The sequence below is a fragment of the Tamandua tetradactyla genome, chromosome 3 (assembly GCF_023851605.1).
Source record: "Tamandua tetradactyla isolate mTamTet1 chromosome 3, mTamTet1.pri, whole genome shotgun sequence".
Lineage (NCBI taxonomy): Eukaryota > Metazoa > Chordata > Mammalia > Pilosa > Myrmecophagidae > Tamandua > Tamandua tetradactyla.
In genome coordinates, this window is record NC_135329.1 from 68,658,223 (window position 1) to 68,675,936 (window position 17,714).

Here is a 17,714-nt window from a genome sequence, read left to right on the forward strand (position 1 = left end):
CCTTTCTATTAATGTGATCAACTTGAGGCAAAAGTGTGGGGTCCTCTCCTTTTCTGAGTATGTGTCCTCTCCTGGGCATGTACTGGTGGACTTCAGAATCCCCCATTAACAGAGATCTGAATACTCCCTCCACTCTCTTTGAAATAGGCAACCCCAACCCAGGGTTCTCTACTGCATGTCTTCGAAGCTGGCAATCCTTTACTCCAGGCAGCTCCGATTTGAATGTTTGCTGTCTAAAGCTATTTCTACCTACAGAATATATTCTGGGAAAGTGAGCCACAGAAAAGTATCCAGGTTCTGTCCTTGAGACTGCTACCTGATTCATAAAAGCTTGATTCATAATATTCCCAAACTGGAAACAACATAGGTGCCTTGCATAGAAGGAATGACTAAATAGATGGTAGCCCCTCTATAAAATGTTATATTACTCAGCAATGAAAAAGACAAGTGATTGGTGTAGCAACACTTATTCAAATATCTACAGAATTATTCTGGGTGAAAAAAGTCAATTCCAAGTACTTAAATACATTTTATGTATTTATACATGATTCATTTATACAACATTTTTGAAATAATGAAATTATAGAACTGGGGAACAGAGTAGTGGCTACCAGGGATTAAGCTGGGGAGAGAGCAGAGAAGGAAATGAATGTGGCTGTAAAGGGCAACACAAGGGATCCTTGCAGTGGTGGAACATTCTGTGTCTTGATTGCATGGATGCCAATATCCCAATTGTGAAATTGTGCTAGACTTTTGCAAGATGTTACCCATAAGGGGAAAGGGTAATAGGCACATGGGATCTCTGTTTTATTTCTTACAACTGAACGTGAATCTACAACTGCTTCAAAATAAAAAACCTTAATAAAAATAAAACTTTATCTATAGACTACTCCACCCACCCTCTCAAAGAAAAACCATTGGAATTGGTGTAAATACTACCTTATCTACAACATAGATAATCCCCCTAGGTTAACTAAAACTCAAAGATAGACACATACCCAAACAATGCTTCTTAAAAAGTGTGAGGGAGAAAAAGAAGACAGACCAAAATTATCAGGCAAATGCCCACAGAAAGGAGCCACAATTTAAACACTAATATTAGGGGTAATTAAAATGAAAGCAAAGGTCCTGGCTGCAGCAGGAAGGCAGCAGGGGCCACTCGTGTCCTCCCTGGCACATCCACCCCCCCTGAGGTAGGTGCAGGGTGCAAGCAGTACTAGTGCCTGCTTCACACCTGGAGAACAAGGTCCAAAGCCCAGAGGATTCTCCCCACGGCCCTGGACAGAGTCCTAGAGGAAGGAGTCAGACTGAAGTATTTTGGATCTCTTGAGTCAAATAAGCCGGATTAATTTGTTTTGCTTTATCCATGTGGCTCCTGGAAAACTCAACAATGTATGTATCTTGCATCTCGTGTCTGCTGGATAGCACAGGTCTGGAGCCCAGCCCTGGGCAACCAGATGCTGCAGCACACTGGGGATGCCTGGCCAGGGTCCTGTGTAGTCACCCTGCCTCCGCCCAATCGCCTTTGTCGGCCGCTTACCCTGAGGAGAAGATGCAGGAAGCCTCAGGCGCAGTGCAGGGGAAGCAGGAAGGCGACGGGGAAGAGTCACAGCCTCAGCAGTTATAAAGCCCAACACTTTATAATAATTGATGAAACAATGAGCAAATAAGTTACAGTTCATGTATCTCATACAAGCATAAAAATATGTGAAGTGAAAATTATAGAAATGTAAAGAAAATGCATACAAATATAATATGAATGTGAATTTTTAATAAAATTTTAGAAACCATTACAGATTCAATAAGCATAATCATGCACGGATATAGAGCAGTTGCAGCAAACAATGTTTGTGAAGTTCCAGAGAGTTAATATTGTAGACTTTGAGAGCTCCATGGTCCCAACTCTGCTGTGTTGGTGTGAAGACAGCTATAGGAGAGGTGTAAACAAATGGGTATGGCTGCAAAATCGACGCTGCATTGACGAAACAGTTGCCAGATGCATTTGGTCTGTGAGCAGTAGTTTATCAAGACCTCATGTAGAGTATCTGAATAACAACACTAAAAATGTTTTTCTAATTGATGTGTTTGTGTATATACAGGTGTGCACACCTAGAAATCTCTATAACGTTTATCTAGATCTTCTTTTCCAACAGAATATATATATATGTTGCATTTTAAAGAATGATTAATGTCTAGAAATAGAAAGAATCAGTTCTCTCCATGTAATTTAATAATGACTACAAAAACAGCAGAAACAGAAACAAACCAAAAATCCCCATTGATTTTTTTTTATAAAGACTCTCTTTTAACCATTCTTGGCCAAAGCGAGCCTGGTAGCTATTGCAGTAACACTAGTACGTAATGACAATGGCACACTACTTCAGATCATACAGCTCAAACCAGCAATCGATAACAAAGCGTACGAGCTAAAGCTGATACTCTAAAACAAAAGTTCAAAGCCTTAAATAATACTGTTTTTAAGCAAGAAAGTGTAAAAATGAAACAATTTAGCTGTGATAATTACTGTATACAAAGAGCTGTCTGGGAAGTCCTACCTTCTGGTTGCACAGTACATAGACCAAGAAAGCAGTACTGTGGCAAAATCGCGTTCTTTTGTGTGAAAGAAGCTTTGTTTCTGTCTGCACAGGCTCCAGCTTCCACGACCACCTGACTCAGAGGAAGGGTGTGAGCTCATCCCTCTGCTCACGAGGACAGAGCCCTCATCCCAGACCCCTCCGAGGCTGCAGCGGTGGTTTGTACAGGTGCTGAGGGGAGTCACAGAAGCAGGTGGTCAGTGACCACTGCAAAGTTTTTCCTTGGAAAAGTGAGCAGACAAGCAAACCTCTCACCAGATATGTGAAGAAAATAAGCAGCTCTAAAGCAGGTTACCTAACTGAGAAATCAGAATAAATACTGCCCAGGGAAACAAAGTTGACTCAAGGCACACAGAATCCCAATGGGAAAATATATATCCGTGTTTTCTGGGAGATTTAAGGTGCTATTACAGTACTGACAAAATAGGCTTCTTTGACAAAAGAGAAATTAAATTTAAAAGCTATCAAAACTGACATTATAAATGCTTTTTAAAAAGCAGTGGGTATCATAATGGACAGAATTGCAAAGTAAATGAATGAATAGATGGCCAGCTGCCCCCTGAATTCAGAGCAAAAACAAAGAACAGATTTCAAAATACCTCTGTGAACCACAGTGAGGGGAGGAAAAGTGTGAAAGCAACACAAGAAGGGTAAAAGCGTGAGAGGGAGAGAAGAGAGGAACAGAGAGAGAAAAAAAAAAAAAGGGCTGCTGAAATCCTGAATTCTAGAGCACTGGAAAACCTTACACTGTTCTGGACCGGGAGGAAAAGTTTACCTATAAAGCACAGGGAATCATACTTGTTTCTGAAGAAACATAAAAGGGATTGTGAATCTAAAATTTCACTGTAAACTGAACTCTTATTCATGATTAGGGAAAAAAGACATGCCTTTTAAGACATACAAAACCACTGAAGAATATATGCACAAACCTTTATGAAGCAAGTTATCTAGAGTTAGTTCCTAGGTGGAAAAGCCCATCGCATATGTAGTTAGGGTCTGCTTTGGCAGTCACAGAGGAGACGGCAGGGACAGAGGGATTGGGGTAGGGGGCTGCTCCACCCCACCAGCCTGGCAGCTCCAGGGAAAAGGGACTGCATCCCGCTGGGTGGGGTGAGGCAGCTACTGGAAAGAAAGGGCCAGCCCACCACGGAGCTGGGAGCAGCAAGATAAGGTCTCCAAATGGTGGCAAACTCAAAGAGCTCCAAGGAGACAGCAGAATCCTAACTTTAGTTTACTCACATGAGCTAGAAGGCAGAGTTGTGCACAAAAGGAGGGGGAGAAATAGTGTAAAGGTGGCATGGAGATGAATAATCAGGCAGATAAATTTATATGTGCTTTCACAGATAAAGAGAGAAGATTCTGGAACCAAACATTAGGTTATGATTTGCAAGGATTTTCTTTCTTACTTTGTGAATTTCTGTTCAGTCATAAAGTATTACAAAATGGATCTATTTCTTTCATTATCAGGAAAAAAAAATCCTTATGTCTTGAAAATAGAAATTAACTTTCCCTTCCTCTAAACTTAGCATGTTTTTAAAATTGCATTTAGAAATCCTCCTCACCAGATAACTCAGCCATGACAGAGACAGATAATTAATCACACAGAGTATGGTTAAAACAATTAAATTCTTATGTTCTGATTCAAAATATTCATATGACCAGACAAGCATGTACTAAATCCCTCAATACAAAAGGATCTTTCTTGAGAAAATCTTCTTTCACTTGATGTTCATTCTCCAGCTTTTTAGTTCCCTTTCTGGGGGAAGGGATGACAGACTAATTCTTATTAGTTTAAGGCTTTACAGCTCTTTGCTCTTCACCAGCTCAAACAAACAATTTCTCCCTCATTGGTAGAAAATCCATTTTTCCAGAAGGTGAAGTTTTTCCACTCTTTTTAAGTTCAGAAATCTAGTAAAGCAACCCATAATTGAATCAATTAAAGGCAAACTAAGAAAGTGAATTGAGTATGCTCCAATTTCAGATTATATTTAAAGTTTTTACATAACTGTAAATTATATATGAAGTACCGACAATTGTACCCAAAAAAGAATGATAAGATAATCAGTCTTAATTATGATGAATGGGAAAGTTTTCCTAATTTTTTTCTATAGCAAGTACCATATTCCTTGGGTGTTTTTGCTCAGGACACCCAACTGAAGGACAGATCAATGTTACTTAGAATGAATTTGTTTGTATTTTGGTTCCCTCTTCCTAAGGATAGAGGCTGCATGCCCTGTCGTATCCTGTCTTGGAAGTGTCCACCTGTCTAGCACACAGCCCGCCCCACCACAGCATCGAGTGGCCCTCTACACGTGAAGTCTGCTAACCTGCAGCATCAACTGCCCTGACTGTAGGCAAGGTGGTGCCTAATTTCAAAGTTAGTATGGAAGTAAGCCATATGCTGGAAGAAGAAACTTCACTGAGGCCAGAGATAGAAGAGAAGGCATAGTATCTGCGTAACAAATATAAAAGGCTCTGCCAACGGAGGTTGCAGATAGTCTCCATTGATCATGGTTCCCACTTTCGGGTAGCAGAACATCCAGTGATGATCTTCACTTGCCAGCCATCTTGTCATTGTTCACGAACCCCAGAGTCACGCTTGACCAAAGGGCTAATTCCTCCACCCATGCAGACCTGGAATAAATGGACTCGGGTGGGTCTGTGGTCATCCCGCTCCCCACGCCCACACTGAGCCCTGCCCACACGACCTGATGTGACATTTGCCCACTGCGGCAATGAAGTCTGCCCGCTGAGTGAGCGATGCCGCACGGCAAGACCCTCACCCAGAGGGGTCGGGTGATCTGTGGCTCTCAGCAATCTCAGCACACACGTCCCAGAGGAAAAGCCGGACTGGAGCATTGGATCATGGACCCAGAGTTCCCGTGCCCACTGCCTCTTTAGCTTTCAGCTCCCCCAAAAAAGTGGGTCTTCTTCTTTGGGGATTTTCTAAAAATAAGCTTTATGAGGGAGTCTGCACTCACCATGCCAAGGTGACTCAATACTGTTAGAAGGTTATCCTTAGGAGTTTCAGGATATTTCTCTGCTCTGGCTCTTGCCAAGAAGCGTTGCGCTTCTGTTATTAGAGAAAGAAAAATAGAACATTAATTGCCACCAGGGCAAGCCTTTGGTAAGACATCTGGTTATGCTAAGAATAGGCTCTTTTATTTCCTTCGTCTTCTGAGAAAAGATAGTAATTTATCAAACTGTTCTGTGCTACCCTCCTGCTCACCACTTATTGTATCCATCTGTTAAATTCCTATAAGACAGAGGGAGAAAACTAGTGCTGATTGATGTATGTGACAGGATAGGCACTTAATGGACATTGTCTCATTTAACGCTCACAAACAATGCTGCATGACACCTTTAGGAATCAATGACACCTCACTAAGTTTGAGTAGCCTGATCCCATACTCCAGCCATCTGGAAAAAAAGGGTATATTTGACTCGAAGACCTAACCCTTTCCATTACAAAAACCACGCAATTATCCCCATTTCAGGGGGGAGAAAAATGAGCTTCAAAGATGTTAACCAGCATGCCACACCCAAGGGTTCAAAGCAGGCAGAAGCACAGCGGAGATTCAAACCCAGGCTCTATGCCTCTTAAGCCTGAGGCCTGCTTTCCATGATATCCCTCTCCTTTTTCAATAGAAGAACAAAATCACACTGCATTAGAGCATTTTCCTTTCCTTTTGTCAGCATCGCGTGGAGAGTAGCAGACCAAAGTAGATGACTTCAGATATTTGGAAGAAACCCAGAAAAGAACCCATTACCATGAGAACAGAATATTTGGGGCATCTTTCAAGGACCTTTCCAGCCATCGCCCTGTTATCAAAGGACCACCAGGCAGCACTTCTTGGAACTCACACTCCGGTTGGTAGTAGAAAGTTCCTCTCAACTGGGAGCAAAACCCCAGAGGCTCCTCCTCACTGCTGCAAGATCCGGAGACAGCTAGTGGCTTTTGTCTTAGGGAACCCACCTCTGACCTTTGTATGAATGGACATGCCCCACAGAGGTGCAGAATTTAAGAAAATAACCCAAACATTCCTTCCATTGCCTCGAAGAATATTTAACATTTCCCTTGCAGGTACATAAACAAAAGCAAAAACAAACCAACACCTCCCCGAGAGTCAGGGAAAGTCATTCTCTCAAAGCAAACAAAGGAAGTTGAAACTTTCAGTCCAAGCACAAATGCTGGGAATCCACCATTATCAGACATTATGCTGGATGCTTGATATAAATTGCTTCGTTTACTCTTTATGGAAAAGCCACAGGTCGAAAGACGTGTTCCAGCGAATGTAAATGATGTGAAAGGCTCGACATGGACAGCTAACTGGTGACAGAGCTGCTCTTTCTATGATGGAGAGCTCCCTCCCAGAGAAACCTCTATAAGGAGGAACAAGGAAACACATGTAAGAATAGCAGGGAAGGCCAAAGACTGAGAATTCCTCTCCCTTTGAAAGTCAATCTTAAACTCACACTTACCTCGGCTGTCCCCTTCCCACTCTCCAAAACTGTAGGGGACAGGGCACAGCTGCCCTGTATCCGGGCCTTAATTTACACATCGGGAGCAGGCAATCTCTGAAACAACTACTCTTTACATCTGTAATCCCCAAATATCACAGAAGATACACTAATACCATACTCCTTGAGACTGTAATCCCCTGTGAAAAGCACAGATTTTTCAACTGCAGGCTGACACAAATTATTAAATTGTCTGATTCAATAATTAATGAATAGAAATAAAAGAGCATAATGCTTTATTTTCTCAAGGATCTCTCACTCTATTCATTGAAGACTGGAGTATTATCGAAGCCAATTTACAGTTTTTTTAAAAACTACAATTTTTTTTTCGGCCTTTGGAATGGCAAAGATTCATATTAACTAATATTTTTATAGGATTTTGTGGCATAGTATTTTGTAGTATAGTATTAATATATTAACTAATATTGTATAGCCTAAGATCTACAGATATTATCTCATTAAATCATTGACAGTATTGTCGTTGCAGCTTAAATTTATGCTCCCAGTTACACTCCCGGGAGTAGAAGTAGGCTGGCCAGGGGCCAGAGGAGGTGGATGGCAGAGCCAGGATGGAAATCCTGCACTTGATTCCAAACCTCTTGTTCTTTCTGTTCAACACTTTTCCTTAAGATTAGCAATCATTGAAATCCATGTTGATCTTAACAATGGATTAAAATTCAACATTTGCCCTAAAAGCCACTGCTAGGACTGATCTAAACCATCCATTTGGAATCTGAGAAATCATCTGAGAACATTTTGAACTTAATCATTTATTATGGGATCTTAAAATGAAGGTCTTTTAGTTTTGTTTTTTTTTAAGCATAAAAGAGGAGGAAAGAAAGATGGACTATTTCCACTGTTTTCCATTGAAAAGTAAGCAATTTTTAAAACTAGAGGCTCAGGAAGTTCCCAAATGCAGGTTTGTCAAAACATGGTTTCCAATCTAGAGCTAAAACCATTTCTAATGTATCTTGCTCACACTGTGACCAAACTGGCAAACTTTCCAAGCTCTTCTGTTGTTTAAGCAGAGCAAAATGATTTCCTGAAATACACAGATGCAGAAAAATACATTGAAACACCCTGGTCTCCCTTTCTCGCACCAAGGGCGGAGAGGACGTCGAGCCCTCGGCCCGTCCAGCACTGTGTGGGGCTCTGTGTGGTAGGAACAAAGAGGAGAGTCCAGGGCAGCTGGACAGGGTGCCCCGCGGGGAAGGAGTGGACAGAGACCTGGGCAGGATGTCCTCCAGCTGCGCCTGGCAAGGCTGGCACTCCCCACGGCCACCAGGGCGGAGGGACTCACCCTCCCTGCGGGTCTCCTGCAGAGGGCATGCCATGAGGAGCTGGCAATGGGGAGCTGCCACCACCTGGCCTGGGTGCATGTCCATTCCCTAAGCTTCCCTTGTCCCTGCAGCTGACCCAGCCCCACCCATGAACACACTGTGCGCATCAAGACAACCTGTGCCTAGACCAGGAAAAAAACTTAAAGCTAACATACCATGGGACTGGACAATGCAGTGAACCCTGACTCAGACCAGGGGCTAAGGTTAAGGATGGAATTATGATAATATCTCTCATCAGGATAACAAATGTGCCACAAGTGCAAGGTATTCCTAACAGCAGGGGTATATGGGAACTCTGTATTTTCTACAGGATTTTTCTGTAAACCTACAACTTCTACAATACTAATAAAAAAAAATTTCAAAGAGACATTAAGAAAAAAAAAAAGGCTAGCTTCTGGACCCAGCGTTGACCTTAAATGCTGTAATGCTGAGCAAAAAGTGTTTCCCTTTGAGAGTCTTTGATCCCTGAACCACACCGTGAGAAGGATGCCATGTGCACACTCCCCTTTCTGAGCTCTGGAAAGATGTCCTGGAAATACACTCTTGAAGATGTTTTGAAAGCACAGGTTGCATATTACCATAAAGCTGGATGTTAAATGTAAACACAACCTGAAGTGAAACAATGTAAAATGATATTTGCACAAAGAGCACTGTTTGAAAACCACAGGGACCTGGAGACCAGTGCTCGTTCTTCCTTCTCTCGAGGACGGAGCTTTCCCACACACCCCTGTAGCCCTCGCGTGTCCATTCCAGCACAGGCAGCTTTCATAAAAGTGCCCCTTTGAGTGCACCTGGCTCCAAAGCCCCGTGAAATGTTCTTTAAAGCTTTAACAGACTGTGAATAGGTCCCGGGGGGAAGATTCACTAGTTTCTTCTTAAAAAAATGTGCATTTATATAGAGCGTTGACTCCAACCTGCATCTTACACAGATTTTGAAATTTCTCTGAGACAACGACCTGGGGAATATTTTTTTTAAACAAAACTTTCATCATTTCCTCAAGTTCTTAACTTAGTCCCCCTCCATTGTGCTCCCATGACAATTAGCAACTGAACTTTCTGATTCTGTTCTTCTGATGATGCGGGTCAAATCTAGAAGAACTTGTCTGAAGACCCTCCTGCATATGCGCTTTTTTTCTCAAAAGAGAGCAGATTGGATTGTTAAAATATTACTGTTCTTCTGTATTGGCTGATTAGCAGGAACTGCACTGGTATGGATTGAGTCACGTACTTCAAAACACCGTGTTCAAGTCCAGGCGACCCCGCTCTCTGAATGAAACCCTACTTGTAAATAGGATCTTGGAAAATGTTATCGTTAAAATGAGGTCAAACTGGATTAGGATGGGCCCTAATTCAACATGCTTGTGTCTTATCAGGAGAGGAAATTTGAGCACAAACAGACAGACAGACAAAGGACACAGCCAGGTGATGGAGAGATTGTTGTGTTGCTGGTAAACCACTCTCTTGCTGACAGCTTGGTTTGGATTTCTGATCCCTGGTGCTGTGAAGCATCCAATTCCTGTGGTTTGGAGGCATCTACTTTGTGGGGTTCTCTTATAGCAGCCCGAGAGATCCAAGAGGTGCCCTGGGCTTGCTGATTTACAATGGGAAACACTGTTTTGAAACCAAATACCCAAAACCCTATTGAATCACTTGCCTGATCAAAGTTCTTTGTCACATCAAGGAATATCTTTTAAAGCACAGGGAGTTGATATTCCTGAACAAAACCACCTGCAATCATTAGGCCTATTTCCCTTTTAGGAGAGAGAAAGAAAGAAAGAGATAGGCACCATAAAGAATCTGTGCCATCTATATATGTTCACACCTCTTAGCCATTCTACAAAATTCCTGAAGCTAAGAGAATGACATCTGTTCAGTGCTGTGTAATTTGCAAAGCATTTGCATCACCTTACCTTTTGGGACCATCAAAGCCATCCGTAGGTTTTATCTTACTTCATTCTACAGATAAGCAAACAGGAGCTCAGACAGGTAGCTGTGTCATCCACATCACACTCGTGTAACCTTGAGCCGGGGGAACAAACCGAGGCCTCTTCATGCAGCCCTCACCATTTCACTAAGTGTGTGACATCTGCTTCAGAACAACCTGGGATGTTTATTAAAATCCCAATGTGTTGCCTCCTTCCTGAGACCTGGACCAGAGCCTCTTTCCCCTACCATTTCTCACCTATACAACAAAGAAGGCATCACTGAGCGTAGACTTAATTTGAGGACTAAATGAGATACTCTGTAGAGCTTCCTGGCATAGGACTTGGTATTAAAAAGAATCTGAGCACGTGGTTGTTGAATCACTGGAATATCTCATTTCCAGTCACATGCCAACCCCCTTAGCAGGATTCCAAGGCTTTCAAGACCTGTTCCCCATAGGCCTCCAAGAAACGATGCTCATCCCTTCCCTCATTCTCGCTCAGCTTTGCCCCTACTGCATCCTTTAAGGAGGTCACATGCGTCTTCTCAGCCAAGGTCTTGGCACAATCCCCTGCTGGAAGGACCCCCGCACGTCCCCACCTCCTTGAGGGCTGACACAGCAGGCACAGAACCAAGGGCCCTGATGCTTTTCAGGGCTCATGAAGAAGTTTTAATTCCTTTAAATCAAAAAATAAATTAATGTAGTCCAGTTTAGATTGCATACAAATTCATACCAACACAGCAATGAGATGTAAGTACGTATATATGGATATGCATACTATGTAGATACATATATGTGCATATATACATTAACGGAAGGAGGGACCCAGCAGACAGAAAGGGGCCCATGAAAGCCATAATCCAGCTCTGCTCCCAGTACGCTACTGCCTCTGCCTGTCTCTCTGTTGCCTCCTGCATGTCGTTTAAGACCTGTTTTGAGGGGGCAACTTCTACAAGGAGGCTTTTTTGAGATAGCAGAGGGAGAGTAAGAGAAACGTAAGATCAGAGTAACCTGCTGCGGTTAACATGATGAGCTAATGGTAAGCTTTTCTTCTAGCGAAGCCTTGAGCAGAGAAAATGCAAAATGAGCAGAGCTGAAAACCCAAATGACTTTACAAACATAATGAGGAATGAGTAAATCTACAGGATCTCATTTCCTCCCACTGGTTAAGGCGAACACTTATTTGCCAATCAATTCCCATAATTGATTAGCCACATAAACAGCCATAGGTAATAGTGAGTCTATATTGCTAGGAAACAGAGCTTCCTTGCAGGGAAAAAAAGGAGCCAGCTTCAGAGAATGCAGTGGAAATATCCCTCTTTCAGGAGAGTGCCTTGAAGAAACAAACACTCTTTGTTTTCTGATGAAAATACTTTTGACTTTTCAAAGATTCTGATTGCTCTCTCTGCTTCTTATCAAGTGCAAAAAATAGAAAACATAAAAGAGGAGTACCCATTCAACGCTAATCCATGGAGAAGGAACATTAAAATACATACTAGTATCTATTTAATAGAACACATTATATATGAAAGTTTCAGGTATCAAAATCAGTTACCTATTTACTGAGAATATTCCTGGAATTTTTAAATGAACAAGCTTCTCCTAAAATCATCGCTTCTTTATTTTGTTTTGTTTTGTTTTGTTTTACACAGGGGCATTATGCAGTTAATTTGGTGATGAAATCTGTGTTTATTTAAAGTGTACGCGGTAAAGGTCAAGCTCTTTGTATAATCAGATGGGTTTTGACTTTGTGGAGAATGGGTTTGGGAGTTTTCAGTCCTTGGGACTTTGAGAACAAGCGTTCAATGATTTCAATGGCAATTCATTAGCACTTACGATCTTGGTAAATGGCCAGTGTCTGATGAATAAAAGGAAAGCTAGAGGTGAGAAATCTAAATAATGAAGCCATAAGTGGGTGGTTTAAAATAATATAAAGGGCAAAGTTTCAATGAGCAGGTAATCGGGCAGTTTTAAGTCTCCAGCTGATAGAATCAGGGGGAATTTTATGACATTCTATAATTTTCTACGTGTATAAACATGGACAGCTTATCTAACTTCTCGTCCAAGCTCAGTAATGAAGACAAGAATAACAGCTCCTCCCTTATATGGCTGGCATTCGTGGCAAAAGAGGTGATGATTCTTCATTTTCCCAAAAGACATTTATTGAATTTCTGCTATTTCAGAACCTGTTTGATGTATTAAACACCTATAAGTACCTGGAACAAAATAGATAATACCATTATTTTAATTTTTGTGGAATAGACTTTTTCAAGCTAAATTCACTCTAGCAGTTTCCTGTGTAATGACAAGAAGCATTATAAGATTATCAAAACCACACTAAAGGGTTGGTGCTTTGCCACAAATAAAATCCAGTCCATTCCCATAGGAGGGGAGCTGCACCTCCAGCTGTTTTCTATATTTGTATGAATTTGAAGAAGGATGCTAAAATCAACTAACCCAAGCAGTAAAAATACAATGGGGAAAATCTCTATTTTAAAAACTTGACCCATTGCTGTTGGAAAGCCAAAATCTTTTGCAGTGCACATTGATATCACAAATACGGCCCAAAGTGGACTGACATCGGACCGAGAAATAGAGCAGCCAAACCACGGGTCCAGATGCAAACAGAAGATCAAAACCTGTTTCGAGAGACTCAGCTGTCTGTACTTAATTGATGGTTTCACCAAAACTCTAATTCAGAGGATTCGACAGTAAGCATCAAAGGTTCTGTTTTGCCTTGTAGGAATAGTTTTTGCTGCTGTTACTGTAGCCTAATACGTTGGAGAGAGTTCATCTCAGAGCCTGGGTTCCAGCCACACTAATTTCTAGTTGATTTTAAAGTCTCTGGTTGAGAGAATCACTCACTTGCCATATAAATGAGGCAGCTAAAGTCATTAGCTCTCTGTGGCCTGAAATGACTTCACCAGGGAGAAACGTCACCTATCAAATTGGGGAAGGCCAAGACCAACCCCTTTCTCTGTCTGAAACATCCCTAAAATAAAAGTCACGAGCTAACACACCGCGTCTTGAAGAAACAAGACTTTTGGGTATGCACTTGTCCGCTGGTGCTTTTAGTCCCACAAGTGACTCCTACAGGAATGCATCATTTTCTAAACCATATGATTTTTCCATATCTGCATAAAAATTCGAAGGTCATTTGTCTCACTCAAAATTGAACTGTAATTACAACAGGGGACAAACTTCCTGGGTAATTGCTTTGCTTCCTACAGTTTCTTTAGAAAGTCAGATTCTAAACCCCCAACCCCCGGCACTAAATTGGTTGTTTATTTTAGAAAACTTTAATGTCCATAGAGTAATTACATCTGGAATTATACTGCATCAGGGTTTACTTTACATCATTTCTTTAAATATAAGTACCAGTTTAAACTGTCTCACTAGAGGTGTGTTTTAGAAATATGGTTTTAAATCATCAGGGCATTTGAAAAAAAAAATCTGGTTTCATGTGTAATTTTAAAAGGTAGGGTTGCTTTTGCTTTTCTAGTTCAGTCTCATTCTCCCAGCTGTTTCTAAAAGGAATAACGTACAATAGAGCTTTCACCTCAGGGACGGCTTTGTAGTCAGGCTCCCATCTTTAGCATGTGGTTACTAAGTGCTGCCACATATTACCACAGTAATCATAATAAAAGCCAACAATTAAATCTCTAGTACTGTGCATGTAATTGGGAAGTTTCACTTTCAAATCTAAAATTACAATTTTCACTAAGCACTAATAAAAGCTAAAAGAGCAATGCTTCCAAAGAAAACCGAAATGGCAGTGTTTAACTAAAATAGCATCTTTTTAGTTATCACTTCCCCTTGGGTCTGTTAATGAGGAAAAGCCCATGCTTGGAACAAGTGAAGGGGGAACAGCAACAACAAAAAAATGTGGTGAGAAATGGGATGTGGTGAAAAAATCACTCCCCAAACTCGGCTGCCCTGCCCTGCCCTGCGCTGGGTGGACTTGTGCAGGAATGAATCTCTCTGAACCTTGTGGATAGCCCTGACTCAGATGACTTCTCAGATTTCTTCTGCGTATAGCAATTCATGAAACGAATGGCATTTTACAATTTTTAATGTGCTCTTCCAAGCAAAATTAAAGTGCACTTTAGGCCTTTGATTTGGCTGAAATAGTATGCCATGTTTCTATTTGGAAGTTGACTTAGAATGTGATGGAAATTTAGAGTATATTAGGAGTTTATTAAATAAAATGCATCAGCCCATTATATCAAGACTGTCTCTAACACCTCAAAGACCCCAGGGACTGTTTTACAGCTTGCTCTCACATTCATGCAGGGGCTCACCATGAGCTCATCAGCCCCCCATGAGCTGCAGGAATCACGACCACCGCAGGGAGAAAGGTAAGCTCGGTTGGTGCAGACTCGAGAATATGCCAACACCTTCCTTCGGACCTCCAAAGGTGGACACCAAAATCTCCAAGGACTGAAAAGTCCACGTGCCCCTTCGGTCCATATAATGCTCCGGGGCGGGCCACTGGAGAGGTCCCTGCATCTTTGATCCAAGTGTTTTCCATCTGAACATCACACACCAGCCCTGGGGTCACCTCCCACACCTTTCACCGCCTCTCAGCACCTTTGATTACAGCAACCGGATGACGCTCTCCTCCTAAACTGCACTTCTCGTAAGTGGCCATTCCTGAAAACCTGTGCCTTGACTGGATTCATTCATCCACTGCCAAGTCTGGCCTCCCCAAATCTTCCCTGTACAAGCCCGTGTGATGAGTAGACAGTCCCCACCCCTTCCCAGGAAGCTGTATGCATGGAATTCCTGGAATCTCCTAAGGCCATTCCTCTCTTCCTTCTACCTTTCCACTTTGTCTTTGTTTTGGTGATTCCCACCACTCCTTCCTTTTCTTCGCCAGGGAAAAAGTGACAGAAGAGGGGTGCAGCTGAGGCAGGAGCTCTTTCACATACAGGTACTTAGACAGAGACCTCAGTAGGAAGTTAAGATGCCTGGGATTAAAGCGAGATTCCTGCTAATTTTCTGCATGACTTTGCACAGGTCAGATGTGTGCTAAGGGCTGTGATCCACCCGAAACCTCCCCATGCCCTTGAGGAAGTGTGGAATCGAGTCCTCACTCACAGGGACATTTCGGATAGCAAGTGATCATCACAAACACATGAAAACCAGCCGTGGCTACTTACTCCAGCCAAATTATTTATCTTCCATGTTCAATTTTCTTTTTGTCCGTGTCCTCATCATAGACTTATCCATACCCTAGTCTGCTAATTTCTGCTGATAATTAATGCAGATTTTGAAGTCAAGTTGTTGCTTTTTCAAGGAATTTGAATCAAGGGTGCCCCACGAAATGTGAAAAAACTCTCACAACCTCATCAGACTGTGGCAGAAAAGCAAAAAGCCAAGAAACCAACTTAGAAAGGTCAGCCAGCTTCTGTTTTCTACAAAACGTCAAAAAAAAAAATTGAAGCAGAGGGAAATCAAACACGTTGCCTTATTATTGATTCCCAGGCTGTTAACCAAAGCCTTCCTATCTGCCTCTAACGCTGCCTCCTCCAAGCCCTCCATTTGCCAGGGGTCAGAGGAGGGCGAATTAGACCATATATTTGAAGTGCTTCCTCTCCTTTGTGAGAGAGACCAGATAAATCCTTAACATTGTCACCATCTATTCTTCCCATGTGCTTGACCTGAGCTCAGGGAGAGTGACTTATTGCTGGCCGCGGGGGCACCTGAGCACCGCCTCATCTACCTCCAAAGGAAAGGGCCGGAGGCGGGGGCTCTTGGCCTTCACCCTCCTTGACCACAGGACCCCATCACTGCTTGGACAAATATGATGTTGATGGTTGGGTTCTGGTGTCAAATTGGCCAGGTGATGGTGCCCAGTTGTTCGGTCAGGCAAGCACTGGCCCAGCCATTGCTGCAAGGATATTTCATGGCTGGTTGGTATACCAGAATACTGGTGTGTTAAATCATCAATCAGGCGATTTGCATCTGGGATTGATCATATCTGTGATCAACTAAGGCATGACTTCCACAATGAGATGATCCAATCAGTTGAAGGCTTTTAAGGAAGAAGAGGGACTCTTTCATTGCTTCTTCAGCCAGGGAGTCTCTGCTGTGGAATTCATCCAGACCCTTCATCAGAGCTGCCAGCTTCACAGCCTGCCCCGTGGATTTTGGACTCTTCCATTCTACTGTTGAGTAAAACACCTTTAAAAATCTCATATTTCCAGATATTTCTTGCTGGTTTTCCTTCTCTAGAGAACTCTGACCAATACACGATGATAAAGACAAAGGCAGCTGTGACCTGCTCCTGGGCAGCAGGAGAGAGGTCCGGTCAGCTAGCAAGAGGCTAGTTCAGATTGCCACCTTCCACTTCACCTGAGAACCCCCACCCCACCCCAATCGACTTGGTACCCGGTGGTACCACCAACGGCTGCTGTGGATTTTGTCACCTGCTGGGCTCGGGGAGTCAGGAAGGGAATACTGGTGTAGACCCCTCCCCTGAGAAGATGACAAAATAATCATAAACATCCCCAAGGCCTTGTGTCTGGCCTCATCAACTTCTACCGGGCATCCAAGTTGAAAATCCCATCTCTCCCGCAAGCCGCACCCAGACGCATTTCTCCATCAGCTGTGCCTCCTGTGTGTTTTCCACTGGCCCCTGCCTCTGCATCCCTGATGCTTGTTCTTAACTTGGACACACATAGACCCTTGTCCACATTGCTTCGAAAGCCTCCCTGCTGGTGGCATTTCTTTGGTGGTGCAGTGCTCAGTCCCATGGGCGGGTAGGACCCAGGGACATTCTAAAATGTCCAGTCCACACTGAGTAGGCTGTGCGTTCACCTGGTCCAGAGTGCTGAAGTTTGCACACAGCGAAGGGACACCACAAGGAATCGAGAAAGGCCAGCCAGCCTCCTCCTGCCGCCTGCAGCACAGGCATGGGTGTGGGTGGGTGAGTGGTGGGGAGGTGGGATGGGGGCCGTGTTGGGGCCTGCAGGCCAGGAGGGAGGTGGGGGAATGATCCCAGGAGCCAGACCCCCCACCTCAGGCCCCGTGCCCTGCCTCAGCACTCAGCACTTTCCCCAAGTTCTCTGTCAGCTCTGCCTTATTATCCCACTTATCCAGGACTTTAATCTGAACAACATTGAAAGCTTACAGTTTTCAAGTCTTTTCTTCCCAGACCATAATCATTCCCAGGATAACTGGTTGATCCCTTATCTAATTGGCAAATTCTACTAATCAGAATTTTATTAAAGGACATCTCCCTCTCTTGGAGCCTTATTTATAACCGTAGGCACTGCTTACGTATATCCACTATACTTTCTATCTACACTATTGTTTTTCACATGATTGTAT

At 42.9% G+C, this 17,714-nt stretch overlaps 1 pseudogene; it reads left to right on the top strand.

Moving 5' to 3' along the window:
• The first annotated feature begins 5,354 nt into the window (after positions 1-5,354).
• Positions 5,355-17,714, top strand: part of LOC143675603 (heat shock protein HSP 90-beta pseudogene) — a 119,622-nt pseudogene continuing 107,262 nt past the window's right edge.